Source organism: Betta splendens, chromosome 6, assembly GCF_900634795.4.
Source record: "Betta splendens chromosome 6, fBetSpl5.4, whole genome shotgun sequence".
NCBI classification, from domain to species: domain Eukaryota; kingdom Metazoa; phylum Chordata; class Actinopteri; order Anabantiformes; family Osphronemidae; genus Betta; species Betta splendens.
The window spans coordinates 7,343,192-7,358,633 of record NC_040886.2 but is presented as its reverse complement, the minus strand read 5'-3'; the positions used below and the strand labels follow the sequence as shown (position 1 = coordinate 7,358,633).

The 15,442-nt window shown below is 45.9% G+C and overlaps 1 protein-coding gene across 6 annotated transcripts in view; it reads right to left on the bottom strand.

Moving 5' to 3' along the window:
- Positions 1 to 15,442, bottom strand: part of srgap1a (SLIT-ROBO Rho GTPase activating protein 1a) — a 53,046-nt gene that overhangs the window by 34,503 nt on the left and 3,101 nt on the right. The window lies entirely within an intron of this gene.

Below are 15,442 nucleotides of genomic sequence, written 5' to 3'. Positions count from 1 at the left end.
ACCGGAGATGACGTCAGGCATTAAGCCCTTAGGACCACATCTGAATTTTTTAGCGCCACTGTTCTCCTGGACAAAAGGTTTTTTAAAAAAATTGGATCAGATAGTTTGTTTTCTTTTGTTGTAAAGTAATAAAGCAATTCCAAGAATGTGTCTTATATATTTATTATACTCTATCTTGAATAGCAGCTCTTGCAGTGTTTCAGTGCCTTATCAGCCTCCTTTTAGCGAATCACAGTTCTGTAATCGCAGAGGTTTTGGTCGGCCAATTTGTATGAGGGAAGTTCAGCTTCCAAGTCTATCATAAAACACATCTGCTGCTTTCGTGGCTAAGTTATTACTTCTCTGAGAACAGTTTTAGTAAATGCACTAAAACTAAACCAAAGCTGAGAAAACAGCAGCAGTGGCAACGCGTGCTTTGCCAGGAGTATGTGGTCAACTCAGTGCTTAATGAATACTCTCATTAATATGAAAGTAGAGTGGAAGCATTTGGATACAATCACAGCAACAAATGTCTTTCTCAAAACTCAAAAAGATCCCTGAGAGCCTGTATTGAAGACCATCGATAGTTTAATACATCGAGGCACTTAAGAGGCGATCTACCGCTGACTCCAGTGATGGAGAGCTGCATCCGTGAGTGTGGGCCAGCATGGGCGCGCGTCTTAACGCAGTAATCAAATTAGCAAAAGGCTCAGCTTCATTCATCAGCATTAAAGCCTTTCACAACCTTGATGAACGAACTATTTACATCATATCTATTTAGAGACTGTTGATTGTTTTGCATTTCCAAGTAGCATCTCTTTCCTTTTGGCACTCATAAGGACATAAACGTCCTGGAGAGAGACAAACTGCGCGTGAGGGGAACGTTTAGTCCGTATTGAATCTGAAGGAGATCCTCACTGCGGCGGTTAAAGCGATCAACCGCAGGGAGCGAAAAACATCGGCGGTGGCAGGACAGCATTTCTGAAACAACTTTTAGAGGCCCAGGGCGCTCACACAACTAGGAGACCACCACAGAGCATGGAATAGGATGCTGGTTTTAAATGGGACTACATCAAAGTCCACCGGGCCTTCTTTGATTAATGGGTAAATCTCGCAAATGCCTCCATCTCAAGAGGATGTAGGGATTAAACCAAAGCCACCGTGGCACTCGCACAAAGGAGCGCACTGGATCATTTAACACAATTACCTTCTTGGCTGCACATGCAAACTCATTAAATCATTCATTTTCCCCAAGTCAAACACTGACCATTGCAGAGAAAGCAGCACGTCGCAGAAGGAAGGCCTTTATGTTGAAAGGCAACCAGCGGTCAGAGACAAAGACAGGTGTGAAGCTCAGCAGAGCCGACACATTCGCTTCTCTTCTAACCACAGGATTTGATTTATTAATGCTTCCTATGTACGGTTGAAGTGAAATAATTCATTCATTTGATTATGAGCAGACAGTTATGATGACATCATTACGTGGCACAGTCCTGCTACCCTTCTGGGCATTCGTATGCATCGCACAGCAAGAAGCGACACTGTAACGTTGTAGGAAAACACATGCCAGTCGTTGCATTTATCAAGCGAGTGAAGAAAATGTACGACCGCAGTCAGGTACATGTTGATGGGAGCAGCCTGCAAGATTTAAACAAGGCCAATAAAACTGTCAGCAACAAATCCAGCTGACTGATGGAAATCCAGTGCGTGTGGCCCAGAATGCGCATGCTGTTGATATAAAGAATGAGAGAGTGCTGTTTGGTCAGTTTCAACCAAAGCCCCCTTTGTTTCTCGACTGGACATTATCCAATTGCTCCTCTGCAGGCCAAATCACATACTTCCACCGTAACCCCGTTCACGCCGACAAATATGTCCAAGTTGCATTTCAGGCTGGCTTCTGATTTGCCAGATGGGTCTGTTGCATTGTCAAAGAAACTGCCCAGTAAGCAGGATGGACCCTGTTGACCATCAAAGGGAAACTGGGCTTCACTAAAAACATCTCCCCCACTTTCAAAGGTCAGAGGCAGACTTTCTGAAACAATATAAAAAAAGATGTTCTTAATTAGACTTAATTACTTAAAAAAACAAATTAATAACTTTTGCATTTGCCGAGTGCAGCCAAGGGTTTCTCCAAACTCTCGCAAACTCTGTAAAATAGTTTCTTCTAGCTGACTGCAGGTTCCGACCAACAGCTATCTGGGACGCGCCGCGCCACATCAGTCTCACGGCTGCGCTTCCACACATATAGTGGCTCATCAGCAGCACCTGAAATAGCAGCCGCGGCCCGGGGAGGCACCGTGCAGGAGGGCGCTCGGCCCCGCCATCTGCTTCGGATCTGGAGTTTAGGACCGGGGGAGTTGTTTGTGCCTCGTCTGGAGGCTGGATACAAGGCAGGATAAAGACCATCAAAGAGCATTATGAAACGGCTGATCAGCTTCTAACTGAGCACACGCTTTCAATTACCACCACAGGGGGATCACATGGCGGAAAGAGCTGATATCAGGACCTCCTATTCACGTATTGGAATAATCCAACAAAGCTCTGCTGCCACACCTAATTACTGAGAGCCTATCAGTCATTGTCTTGCTCCTTTGATAAATTCATACCATGTGGCAGAGCATATACAACTGAAACCAGGAGATGATGTGCTCACTATGTTACTGATTTTGAGTGAGGGCGACTCACGAACGGGGACATGTGGCACACACCTGTTGCGAAGTCTGCAGAGAGAGAGAGAGGGAGTGACGATCTAAAACACTGAGAAGTTCTACTTTTCCACCCAAACAAATAAAGTTCCTCACCTAATGATGTTTGACATGTAGTTTCGTACCCTGTACGTGGTATTTTGGCATCATAGTCTGGTTTCACTTTTGCACATTCCAACTTTAGAATTATTTAGGTAACTGCGCTCTAGAGGCCATTTACACATTTACAAATATATTTTTTTCCTTTTCCCTGGTCTATGCTTCTTTACAAATCTTCAGAATTCAGAAATCTGAAAAAACACCGAAACACAACTGAAGTTGATATGCTGACTTGGACCATTATTTAACAACCAGGGAGCTACACACTGCAGTAAAAAAAAACTGTGTGCCATAATCACAGCTGCAGTAGTGAGGAGTCATTTGTGTAATGACTTCACTAGTTGGTGAGACCAGGAAGAACTTCATCATGAGCTTGGTATGTCCGACATGGCTCGCTCCCTCTGTCTGACTTCAGGGCATGACTACTACGCAGTCACTGATTCCTGTGTGGTTGTCTCACATTACATCACCGGCATCCAGGTCCTCTCTAATGACCAGCATGGGTCATATTTACTTTGTCTTTGATGAGGCAAAGCTGTCAGGAACACTGGCATCTCTGTGAACCATTACAGGCTCGTCAACGAGGCTGAACAGATCATCGCCGTTCAATGAAAGCACAGCCAAACTACACACGGAACCTGCTGCCAGCCTTGCAAAAGCGTTTTATCTGTAATGTGGGCCCTGTTACAACGTCTGACTGACATGTAAGCAGCTTCCAAAACCACAGAGAGAGTTGCAGAGGAAGTGCCACAGGCTACTGTGATCCAGAGAATGACAGTTTAATCAGAGTGGAAAAGAGCCTGGCCCATAATACTTACTTCAAACACTGGGAGCTCAACTACTGTCCTTTGGGATGACTTATGATCCAGCAGAAGTCTGGTTCTACTCTCATGAAGTGACTTACAGGAGGCGACGCTGCCATACCCATACTTCCGAGTATAAGTATATATCAACAGGCACTGAACAGCTCCAGCGGACAACACAGGAAATGCAGCAGCAGCACTGATTTGGGTTCTTGATGCAGAGACCTCAGGTTTGTTTCTGCACCCACAGTTTTTTATTAGTCAGATTGAGAAGCAGCGACTGCAGCTACTGTAAGTAGAATGAAGTCCAACGGTAAAAAAAACAGATGTGAGGAAAGAGGACTACAGGAGGAAAAATAAACACTTTCACGTGTGTCAGTAGCCTTCAACAGGGTGATATTTAAATGAAACGTAATAACCTCAGCCAACGAGACCGACTCCTGCCAAATGGCAAGAGCCATGAAGCCGCGGCTGTGGAGACGACGCCCCTATAGGCCTGAAGCGAGCAGGAGTGAGATCAGTCACCGCAGACGTCACAGTGGCCCGGAGGCCCCCGATTGTTTTGATCCAAACTAAATAAGAGAGCGAGGAGCTGAACGCTGGGAGAAGCGAGCGCACTTTAGAGGTCGGGCTGTTTGTTCAGCTGCTGGTTAGCATCTAGACGCCCTGTTTGATCTGGACACTAGTCTGGTGTGTTTGGTCAGTCTGACGGCCTGCCTGAGGTTTGTTTGAACCGATGTGTGTGACTGACGTGTGCATACACATTTATATGTGTAACAGTGCAAAGCTACCAAACGCCTCTGGAACGCCACACAGTGCAATGTGACTACATAAAGTATCTGTCTCTTTTACAGGCTGAGAAGTGTAGCGGAGCTGGATTGTGGCAATATGTTCCAATGATGAGCCATCAGTGAAGCAAAGTAGTTGGTTAAATGATGCATGAAGTCTAAACAAACCTCTCAAACCACTTCTGTAATATAATCTACTACGCTACTGTTGATCTGCATGTTCAGGCTGTTCTGAACAGTTTGCTAGGTATCTGTTGCCATCATCGCCTCATTGCTCAAACACTCAGCAAGAAGCAATGTATTTACAGATTTTTGGATATGTTCTTGGATAAACAAATTTTGAGTCTCATGGATGTTATGTTTTCCCATGTGAGATCCATTGATTTTAGCAATTCCATCCAAATAAACTGATTTTGGTCACACCACTTACATGTTAATGTGATAAATGTTTTACTGAAAAGGAGCTTTCAGAGAGATTTCTGTGAACGTTTCACTTTCCCTCCAAGTCGGAGTCACACCTGGACCGCTTTTGTAAAGGCTAAGAATAAAAGCGCACTACAGTTGCAGCCCTCTGCAAAGAAGCAAGCTGCAAAGTTCCAAAGACACCTTTGAAAAGACTGGGGGGGAGGGGGGAGAATATGATACTCCAAGACTAGCCTCTCCCAATGCAACAAGACCCAAAGTGATGCTTTGCTTTAACGCTACACGCGGAGAATGAGAAGAATGTGCACAAGCTCGGCTAACAACAAGAGGAGGTCACGTTTGTGTGGCTCGACATCAGAGGAGATGGAATCTGTGAGGAAGTACACTGATCTCTTTCAGCTTTCTGGCCAAACCTTACCCACTTTTCTCATTCATCTCTGGACGGTGGCCAGCTGCTCTGTCTGGGGCCCCAGAGACACCAGTATGGGTGCTCTTGTATGAAAGGAATAGACACAGCTAATGAAAACCAATGCAGATGAAGGAGTTCCACTTCTAAGCACAACCCATATGTTTAGAGTTCAGCAAACTACTCTGGACACACAGATACAGACTATTTAGCCCGAATGGGAAATGACACTTCTCCTCGTATCTGGCATGTCTTTGTGCTTTTGTCTGGGATCATTAGAGATGGGAGTGATAAGGGCTTTAAAGCTCATTTGTCAAGGCAGGCATTCAGCCTCTTATTCTCAACCAGCCTCACCTGGGGCTGTAGGCTTGGCCGGGCAGGTCTACAGCTCCTACAGTTGGGATGTTTGTTTGGGGTAACAATACTAGGAAAATCCTTCGGTCAGAAGAGCGGCTGAGGAGATAAATGTCTTTGAACAGGGTGTCACACGAGAGACACCTGGAACAGAGGCGTGCAAGCGTTTATCCGGAGACATATTCGCTTCCTTGCACAGTAAACAACTGGAAGCCGAAGCCTGCTGGTTGGCTGGGACTTGAACAATACAAAGCCTGAAAGCCGATCCTGAAGAATGACTCGCAGGGTTACGATTCTGAGTTTTTTTCAAAGAGAAGTAGATACCTTTCCTCATCTTGGGCCCTAAGGAGATGAGAAGGAGACAGAGAGCCTGACAGAGTGTATAAATGAAATATCGGCCCCCATCCACCCACCTGATAAGCTCTGAACACAGACACACAAAGGTGTGGGGGTACACCTGCAGACCAGACTGCAGACATTTCGAGGTAGAGACAGATCGGGTAAACAAATCTGACAGCACTCCTCTGTCACCTATGAGTTATTTTCCGTCAGTTCGCCATGGCGCTCGGTATCGCCCCGACCTCTGCTCTCCACTGCACACTGGACGGACCAGCTAGGTTTTATCAGCGGTGCTCAGGACGTACGGCTGCTGAGGCCGTCGTTCGAGTGCTAAGTCAGTAAAGTCAGTAGATCTGTCGAGTTCCCTTCACTGAACTCCGTGAGACAGATATAGTTTTTATCATGCCTTTAGTTTAGCATACAGCCATTTGCGTTTGTTTGACTATTTGGTTAGTAAATCAATACGTTTATAGAGCAGAGACTGTGTAAACCCCCATGCTGTCAACCTATTTGCCTACCTGCCTCTATTGTCCATCCATGTGTTGATGATATGTCTTGTATTTCCCTACCACATGTCCACCTGCCTCCCTTCTCCTGCTGTCTACAGTCACTTTGACTGTTTATACATCTGCCTTCCTTCGCAGTGTGTCTCCGCACACAGTTATGTGGAGGCACCATAGCTAGACAGGGCCTCTGTGACCTGGAGCTGGCTGGAGCCGCCGCCAAGCTCGACTTGGCATCGGCCAGTCGGGACACAGAGGCACCGCTGGGCTGGGGAAAAGTACAGCGGGGGGGAGGAGGAGGAGAGGACTGCACACAGCTGAGACTGAGATGTCACTGACAGAGCTGGACCACCCACCCCAACAACATGAAACACAAAAAGAAGGACACGCTGAGACACACTGTGTGATGTTTATATTCAACAAATGTTGTGATGCACATGACTCAATGTCATATTCTTTCAGGTAAGTGTGTGTGTGTGTGTGTGTGTGTGTGTGTGTGTGTGTGTGTGTGTGTGTGTGTGTGTGTGTGTGTGTGTGTGTCGAGGGGAGGGGGGTTCTTAATGTCCTTATGAACTTTGACACAACAAAAGCTGCCCTGTCATTCAAAGAAAAGCTGCTCTGTCTATTTGCATATGTTGACAACTAGTGAAAGCAAGGCACAGAGCAAGCAATGATGGATGCCAGTAAAGACTGATGGGAGAGCTGTGTTGGTTAACATGCAGGTTATGACAAGCCACCATCTCAGGAACCAAGACAAAACGGTCCCACAAACAGGGGTCTCTGTTAAAGTCTCCCTGTCACACCTGCCCAACCCTGTCCAGGGTTGTGGCATAATGATTCCTCTGTATTGCAACTTTACCTGCAGTGCTGTAACTAAATTTAATAGTCTCATAAGCCCACAGTGGTCAATGCTAGGAAGTCAGTCACTGTCTAGTTCAAAGTGTTTGTGGATATTTTACTACAGTAGATGGAAATGTTTGAAATGTTATTAGTTGATTCTTAGGGAACGGCCAGTGAGATACTGAGACTCAAACTTGACTGTTACAGTAAATTGGACGCAACATCAGAGCAGAGCACACACTCTATACTCTGAATACTCAAAGCCGAATCCCCACAAGGGAAACAGAATGTCTTGAAGTTTTGTGCCGTACTAAACAGCAAAGAGAGGCCTCATTCTCTGCTCATGTGTTCCCCTTCTTGGGATTGACCAGCCCCCTCCGGGCCTCGTCCCACCACAAAAAAACAGCACCTCGCAGGATGTGTGGTTTATGGGCCTTTGATAGGGTTGAGCCAGCAGAGGAGCTGGTGGAGCCATGGAGGAACAACCCTACTATTCAAAACCAGGCTTGTAATTCCAGGGGCAAGGAAATGTCTGCAGGCCTGCTGGGCAGCCAGAGGGAGCGAAAGGAGCCGAGAGGGCAGGCTGGAAAGAGTGTGAGGCTGGCATTAGCTGAAAATGTGTCAATAGGCCCAGACAGAATGGAACTGAGCAGCAAGGTTTGGTGTGAAGGCTGATATTATTCCTTTGTTGACAACAAAACTATGATAAGGACAATGATGAGTCTAACGCGCTTCAAAACAAATGAAGTGAACAATTATTTTAAAGCATCTTGTATCATATCACCAGTTCACAAAAACTCTTGGCTTTCTTGGCTGATTTGTAAATCTGGGATTTGTATATAGTTATGTCCCTATGAGATGAAGGTTGTTGAAAATAATTTAACAAGCCAACTTAAGCTAAGCTCAGCTATTAACCACTGGGAATAAGACAACGATAAATCTCATGAAGTCGTCTTTTTCAAATGTAAAACTCCTCCTCAGTGTCCTGTTCAGATGTTCCTGGGACACGTTTTAAAGAGACGTGTCTTTCCTGAAGGTCACAGACAGTGGATAACTCATCTTATCTGCAAAGGGGCAGCTGGCGGAGACAAAGCACAGCTGATCATTTGTACAGTCACACACAATCACACCCCTTCAGCCTGCTCTAAAAATACTTTTACAAACCCTACTCTGTCTACACAGAGCCAGCATTGGGTGCTAGGTTCAGGGAAATTAGCTTCGACATACTTGTGTTAGTCCTGTTAAAGATGTCAGAATGCTGATTAGTACACACTATTGGCTGATTTTCAACTGAGACACATTTATCCTACCACTTTAAACCTGTCTTTTGTGTGGATGGGGTAAAACATTGTTCAAAATGCAGAAAGTTCCCCCAAAACCCATCTGGGGAAAAAAAGAAATCAGTTCATATTTTGCCACTTTGTGCAGAGAGTGGTGACATCTAAAATTAGGCCTGAACCTCATGTACATGGTTTTAGGTGATGTGGTTGAACAGATGGAATGATTCAAGAGCTGGTCTTCAACAGTACTACATGGTGTGTCTTCATTAAACACATCCAAGTGTTAGACATGTATGAGTTAAGGAGTGGAGTCAACTGTACATAAAATCAACTTTCTCACGTCTACTGTTCATTTATCTGTCACATTTTCTGTGGGTACGTTTAATTAGGACACTTCAACATGATTAACGAGAGGAAAGTGCACTTCACACTGTGATTGCAATATTACAGCTGCAGTGTTTGGTCTTGATTAATTGCAATAGCAATTGCAATATCATCCTATGCAATTATTTTAACCACACTGACAGAGTATGGAGAAGTGTGCATAACTGTGTCATCTGTAACACAACGATGAAAGGCAAGTGACAAGAACTGACCAGCTGATTCCTCTGTACTAAACCAGGCCTGATCACAGATTATCCACTCTCATATCAGTTCTAAAGGGAACGATAAGCCCCCGCCTCATCGCAGTTCAAAAGTCACAAGAAGCCCATAACACGACTTGGGCCTTGATCCTGGATCGCCGCAGGCTCGGAATAGAGGATACTGGGGTTGGGGCTAAGAGCAGCATGTTGGGGGTTGGAGTAATGACGAACATGGAGGGGTAAGCTAAAGCTCGGATTGAAGATTGAGGGTAGAGAATTAAGGGCAGGTGGAGGACAGCAGGGCGGGAGGGTTGGGGGGGGGGGGGGGGTTTGCATAAGAGCTAGAGGTTTAAGCAGAATCGCTTACTTGGACTAGATCTGGAGATACAAATCAGTCAGACTGCTCTATAGACTCAGTTAACCTCCATCATTTTGTTGACTTTTTTTTAGGCACTATGATTAGAGGCATCTACACTGACCATAAATAAAAAAACAGAGGATGGTAAATATTTAAATTGAATTACATTAACATGAGCATCTGTGGAACATAATTCCCTCCATGTAAGGAAACCACCATTAACATTTTGCCAAGAGCCAAACTTCAAAGTGAAGGTTTAATCTAAACTCCGAGTGATAATTATGTTGATATGACACACTTTTCATGTTTTAACCACATATGCATTTTAATGGTAATTTAAAGGCTTTGAATGAATCATGAGAACCTGAGACACAGGGACTGTGTATTTTTTTTAAGTTCCCAAACTGAATACAACTGAAAATCCCATGGGTAACAACTAAACTGACATCTCAAAGCTAATGTTAAAAGAAGGAGGGAATTCATGTTGTGCTGGAGGAAGTTTAACTTTTTTTTTGCCGTCAGTCTGATGCAACAGCATCTGCAGGAACAAAGACAAACTGCGAGGGCATAATAATGAGGCTGCAGCTTGGCTGAGCTCCGTGGTTTAACCTGAGGCGCGGATGAATGTTTTCCCCCACATTCCTCTTCTCAAACCTTAAAGATCAGCTCTAGAGGCCCTGACCTGACGCAGGAATAGGAAGAAGAAAGGGGGAAAACCTGGCAGGTTAATTATATGTTCATGTCAGATTGAGGCCTTCAAGCTGAAAAACACCAGCAACAAACTTTAAATGAAAAGCTCTACTACCAAGGTTTAGCTTTGTTCCCCATCGCTCACATTCCTGACGTCCTGTAGCTGAATCCACGTCCTAATATGAGCTAAGGGAGTGGCTGTGGGGCAACAATGCTTGTTGCTTGGTTCACCGCCGTGTGGAATGGGAAAGTCTACGGTGACACCCCTCCACTGCCCCTTTCACAATATATCAAAAGGCACAGACTAACGCTTAACCTGATCCATCACACGAAGATGCCTCAAAGACCGGGTTACGAGATAATTACAGTGGAAGCCAATACGGAGGAAGCGACAAAGTTACATGACGTTATCATCTTCGACTTAGCCTGAAGGAAGCCTTAACTGCCCATTCTCCCCCACTTCCCTTAAAGACTAATGGCTGACACTAAGAGTAGACTCTGATTGTCTTTGGTGATGAGATGACGAGTCTGACACTGGGCAATGATCGTCAGATCATCTCATTAAAAGGTCTGGCATCTTCATGGTGTGAACACAAATTTCTGGACTGGACCAGTGAAATCAAATGGCAGCTCTCGCTGCGGGGGGCAATGCCACGGCGCGTTCGGATTAGCACATGAGGGCTGAGATCAGCGCGGCCGGAGAATGCGACTGACCTCAGGGCAGCTGCTCAAAGCGCAGCAGCGAAGGACAAAGAGGAGGGAATGGAGAAAAGAACACACAGATCAGCTTTCACTGCGCTTTGTTTCCACACACTATAGAAAGCAAGACTGGGGCTTTCTCTTTTCTGTCTCCCACAGAGCTGAGAGCTGGAGGCTGCTGTGTGTGTGTGTGTGTGTGTGTGTGTCCACTGACCGGTCATGCATGTGTCACACACCCAGCCAGGTTGCCATGCATCACACCCCTCTGACACGCCATTAACCAGGACAAATCACAGGACCCCGGGGGGGGAGACAGCAGCTTCCTCCACACTGCCTGATTAAAAAGTAAGATGTATGACGCCTGTCCAGTGTCTGTGAGCTCGCGGCGCAGCCGAGTGCGTATTTGTATGCAGGCTCACGCGAGTGTGCGCATGCATACACATACAAAAAGGAACTCTGACATTTTTGAACTGTGCTAGACAAGTTTAATCCCTTGCTGTGGCAGTTCTTTAGCAAATGTTGTCATCTTCCTCCAAGAGCAGATCATAATCTATAATTAAGGGGGAAGATGAAAAGCGTCCTCCATGACCACTTGTGCAGGACTGGCTTTGCTCTACTTAGGGTTATGGAAAAAAGGTCAAAGCAGGATAATAACCCCCATACTATTTCCAGACCAGTCTGATCTAAAAAAACTAATTAGCTCAGCAGCTAATGCTACGCTTATTAAAGTATAATAAATTTGGCTGTGAGGAGTCTACGAGGACGTCTTGCAGAGAGCGACGCGTCCACTTCACCCCTGAATAAAAACCCACCAGATAAAGTGACATGGTGGCTCTTCTAAGAACTGAGCAGTGGCTACAGGCAGCGCTACTGCGTTCCGTCAGTTGGGCTTATTCACAAGCCTTCCTCTGTGGAACGTCATGTGGCAACGAGCAGACGCTTTAAACGACCTGTTGGGCTAAAGATCAGCCCCCAGCTGTGACAGATGTTAGGGAGCAAGTTTAGTTCCTCTGTCATGCTTCCTGCTCTGGCCACAGCCCTTTCCCAACATTCTCAGAACTGAACGGGACAAATATTAAAGGAGTAAGGGCTTCATTCACACAGTAAACAAGCTGTAGCGGCCAGCGGTGTCATAACTGCAGCGAGGACAGAGCTACAATTACTGACATTCCCTATGTTTGTGAATGTTAAAAACAGACTTGTGTTGTCAGTTTTGTCATAGGTTGAAGACAGAGAAAATATAGTATGCATGAGACGAAAGGGAGCAGTCTGCAGGTAAACAAAATAAAGCTGCTCCATCTGAACCGAGCAGCAAATCTGAGGTCTGAGGCTTTAGGTTGGCGAGCACAAGGGGGGGGGCAGATAAAGATTTTATCTGTTGCACAATAACTCACATCTCATGACAATAAAGTCATTGTGTTATTCATAGAAAACACATGTTTGTCACCTTTATTTCAATGTTTAAGGAGAACATAGACCTCGTTCCTTTCTTTAAGTGATGTCACAAGCAGCTGTCTTTATCCATAAATGACCTCCCCCCCAAGCACCCCACACATCCGCGGCTGAAGCCACAGCTATGGCTCCATTTTCCATCTCGAGGGGGTGGAGGAGAGTTCAGGCCAGAGCTCACAAGATGCTCCCGGGGCTGCTCAGACACCGGCCAGTCCTGCACACCCGACTGCAGCCACGTCCTGCTGCTGCAGCGCACAATAAGGCTTTATTGGAAGTGCGATAGGTCTCTATCCACTACCAAAACTAGCACTGTGGAGAGAGGTGACCACATTAAATGGCATCCACATCCAGATTATGTTTCCATATGAAAGACAGGGGAGTTGGTTTTGTGGCATAATCAATCACACACAAAGAGACACAAAGAGGATGAATCCCTCAGTTTACATTTCTTTGACCAGTTCTTTTTATGATGCCGTTTTCCCCTTAGGACAGCAGCCTGACGTGGCAGTCTTTCCATGAGGGGTGGTCCCTGAGTATTGATAGTAAGGACAGCCAGCTCAAAGCCTGCCTCCCTCAGGTCATGGGGTCAAGGCAGGAGAAAAGAAAAGGGGGGAAGGGGTGGCACAGAGATGTCTCCGGAGCAGTATATTAAACTCCTCTTCATCATTTTTACGGGTGGATGGCAACAAGAGTTTACAACCAAGGATGGAAGGAGGGAATTATTTTCATAAAAACGTAATTAATGCACTGTACATAAGACTTATATTAAGACTATATATTTATTATGTATATTTGTTTATTTGAAACCAAATGGATGCATTTTCCCACAGCGCAGCCAGTTTTTAAACGTCAGTGTCAGATGGATGAAATATGACCAGTCAGGTCCTGACTGTTCAGCATAATGAAAGGCCTTCTTCAAGCCAAACATCTGATAGTCTTGAATTGCATTATTTGAGGAAACCTGGAGCGGCTGCCAGCTCAAGTCAATCTAAGGGAGAAGGAGACGCCAATCCTTTAGTTCCTAAATAGAGCATTTCCCTTCTGTTTGAAATGTGCTTGTTTGTGTCTCACTGCTCTTATGAAGTCGCAATATTACACAAAACTGTGACCTATTCTCACAAAAAGTGCAAAGAATAGAACACCACAACATTCTACTACCACCAACAGCAACACAACAACATTCTACTACCACCAACAGCAACACAACAACATTCTACTACCACCAACAGCAACACAACAAATTAGTGTGGCTGCAAAGGTGTAAATGCAGCAAGTTACATCCTGTTGACACTGCTCTCAGATCAGTAGTTGATCCGATGATCTCACATCCCTCAGCAATGAAGCTCTGCACAAAAGTCCAATGGAAACTAAAAAAAAATCCAAACCCAACACAAATAAAACCTTTATTAGCCCCACAGTGGGGAGGTTGCTGCATCACCGCTGCATGTAGCCTCACTCAGAAAGTCGACTGTAGACAGTGTTAGCGTACGTGAAGCGGAGCAGCAGGCCACAGCGTGCGAAAGGATCGCCGCGGCCAGTCAACCCTTTGACACAGAAAGGAGGAAGCCGACGCGGCAGATGCCACATTGTTCAGGTGAACGCAGGAAACGAGGAGGGAGACTTCGCCGGCGCTCGCTCGCGCTCATCTTAAAGAGCTTTCGCCGCCACTGGACGCGTAACCGGCGCACATCTGGCGGATGAATCGTCCAGGGCTTATGATCTCCGCCTTCACTTATTCCTACACGGCCCCTTCCCATCCCCCAGTCGCCTTCCTCCTAATCTGGCCCTACTGGGTGGCAGGCGGCAGCATGGCCTGATGGTCAAACTGTGTCTGTCTGCCTTCCTGTCTGTCCATCTGCTGGGTCTCAGCGGTGCTTCAAAGGAATTAAAGTTACCCAGAAAGTAGCCAAATCTCTCCCCAATCCTCTGCTTTTCACTTTTTCCTCCCTCCGTGCTTCTTCTCGTAATCGTGGTCCAAATCCATTAACACCCTGTATGTTCCATTAGTTAATGGAGTGCAGCTCCACGCTGACTCTCATCCAGCTCATTAACGGACACTAAGGTCCCACACAGGGATCCTCCAGACGGGGAGGGGAGCAGCAGATTCTAACTAAAAAGAATCTTTGACTTTTGCATCAGTTGATTTAACTTTTTCAAAGGGAGAGGTGAGGGTCAGATGGGGGAGGAGGGGGAGGGGCTTCCATGTGGCCTTTGTGGCTGCCATGAAAGGCACAGCAGGGAACGCGGAGAGATGTCCTCCGCAGACTTCCCTAAAGCTGCAAAGAGGGGCGAGTGGCTGCAGATGGTGCTGTCAATAACCATTCGCCCACCCGTGCAAATGCAAGCACATGCTCAGACACACACCAAGCGCCATGCCATTGGGTGGCAACGCACTAGAAACACGCACACGCAGTAATAGGAGGGGCTCCAGAAACAGATGGTAAGTGTGTGAAGTGATGCGCGATGCTGCGGGAAGAGCTTTGAGAGGTGTTAGGATTCCATTAGTCCTTCAGCCTCTAACCTCCATCAGCACCTCAAGGAACCTGTTACAGGCAGAGCATCACAGTTTACCAAGCATCCACTGACGGGAGCTAGCTGGAGCTTAACGGCTGCAGCAAGTGTAAAACCACACGTTTCAGCGTCAAAAGCGTCATCATCAGCTACTTGGAAAAACATATTGAGGCTATTTCAAGTCACCAAGGATGGAAGTCACAGGCTTAAAAAAAGAAGAAAGTATAGCTAAATTGTATCTGCCTATCACTCCCAATGACAGTAGTTTGGTTAAAGATCGATTAGGTAAGACAGACGTGTCCAACAGCTGCTGCTTGCTCTGATCAAGCCTCCACAAAGAGTCACGGTGAGGTGTATTGTCAAGATGAGCCAGGAGACGTGTCACAAAGATGGAAGCTACAGACCACCCCCTCTACGCTCCAGAAGTTAGGTGACCTCGGCTTCATTTGTCTAAAATCCACTAACGGCCCATTAAAGCTGGAATTACTGTTTTGACTTTCTATGCAACTCTATGCTCATCATCTAACGGAATTTTAAAATGCAAATATATATATATATATATAAAAGCGAATACCTCCTAATCACAAAAAAGCGCCTCATAAATCAAGCATGCGGGCAACTCGCCCTCA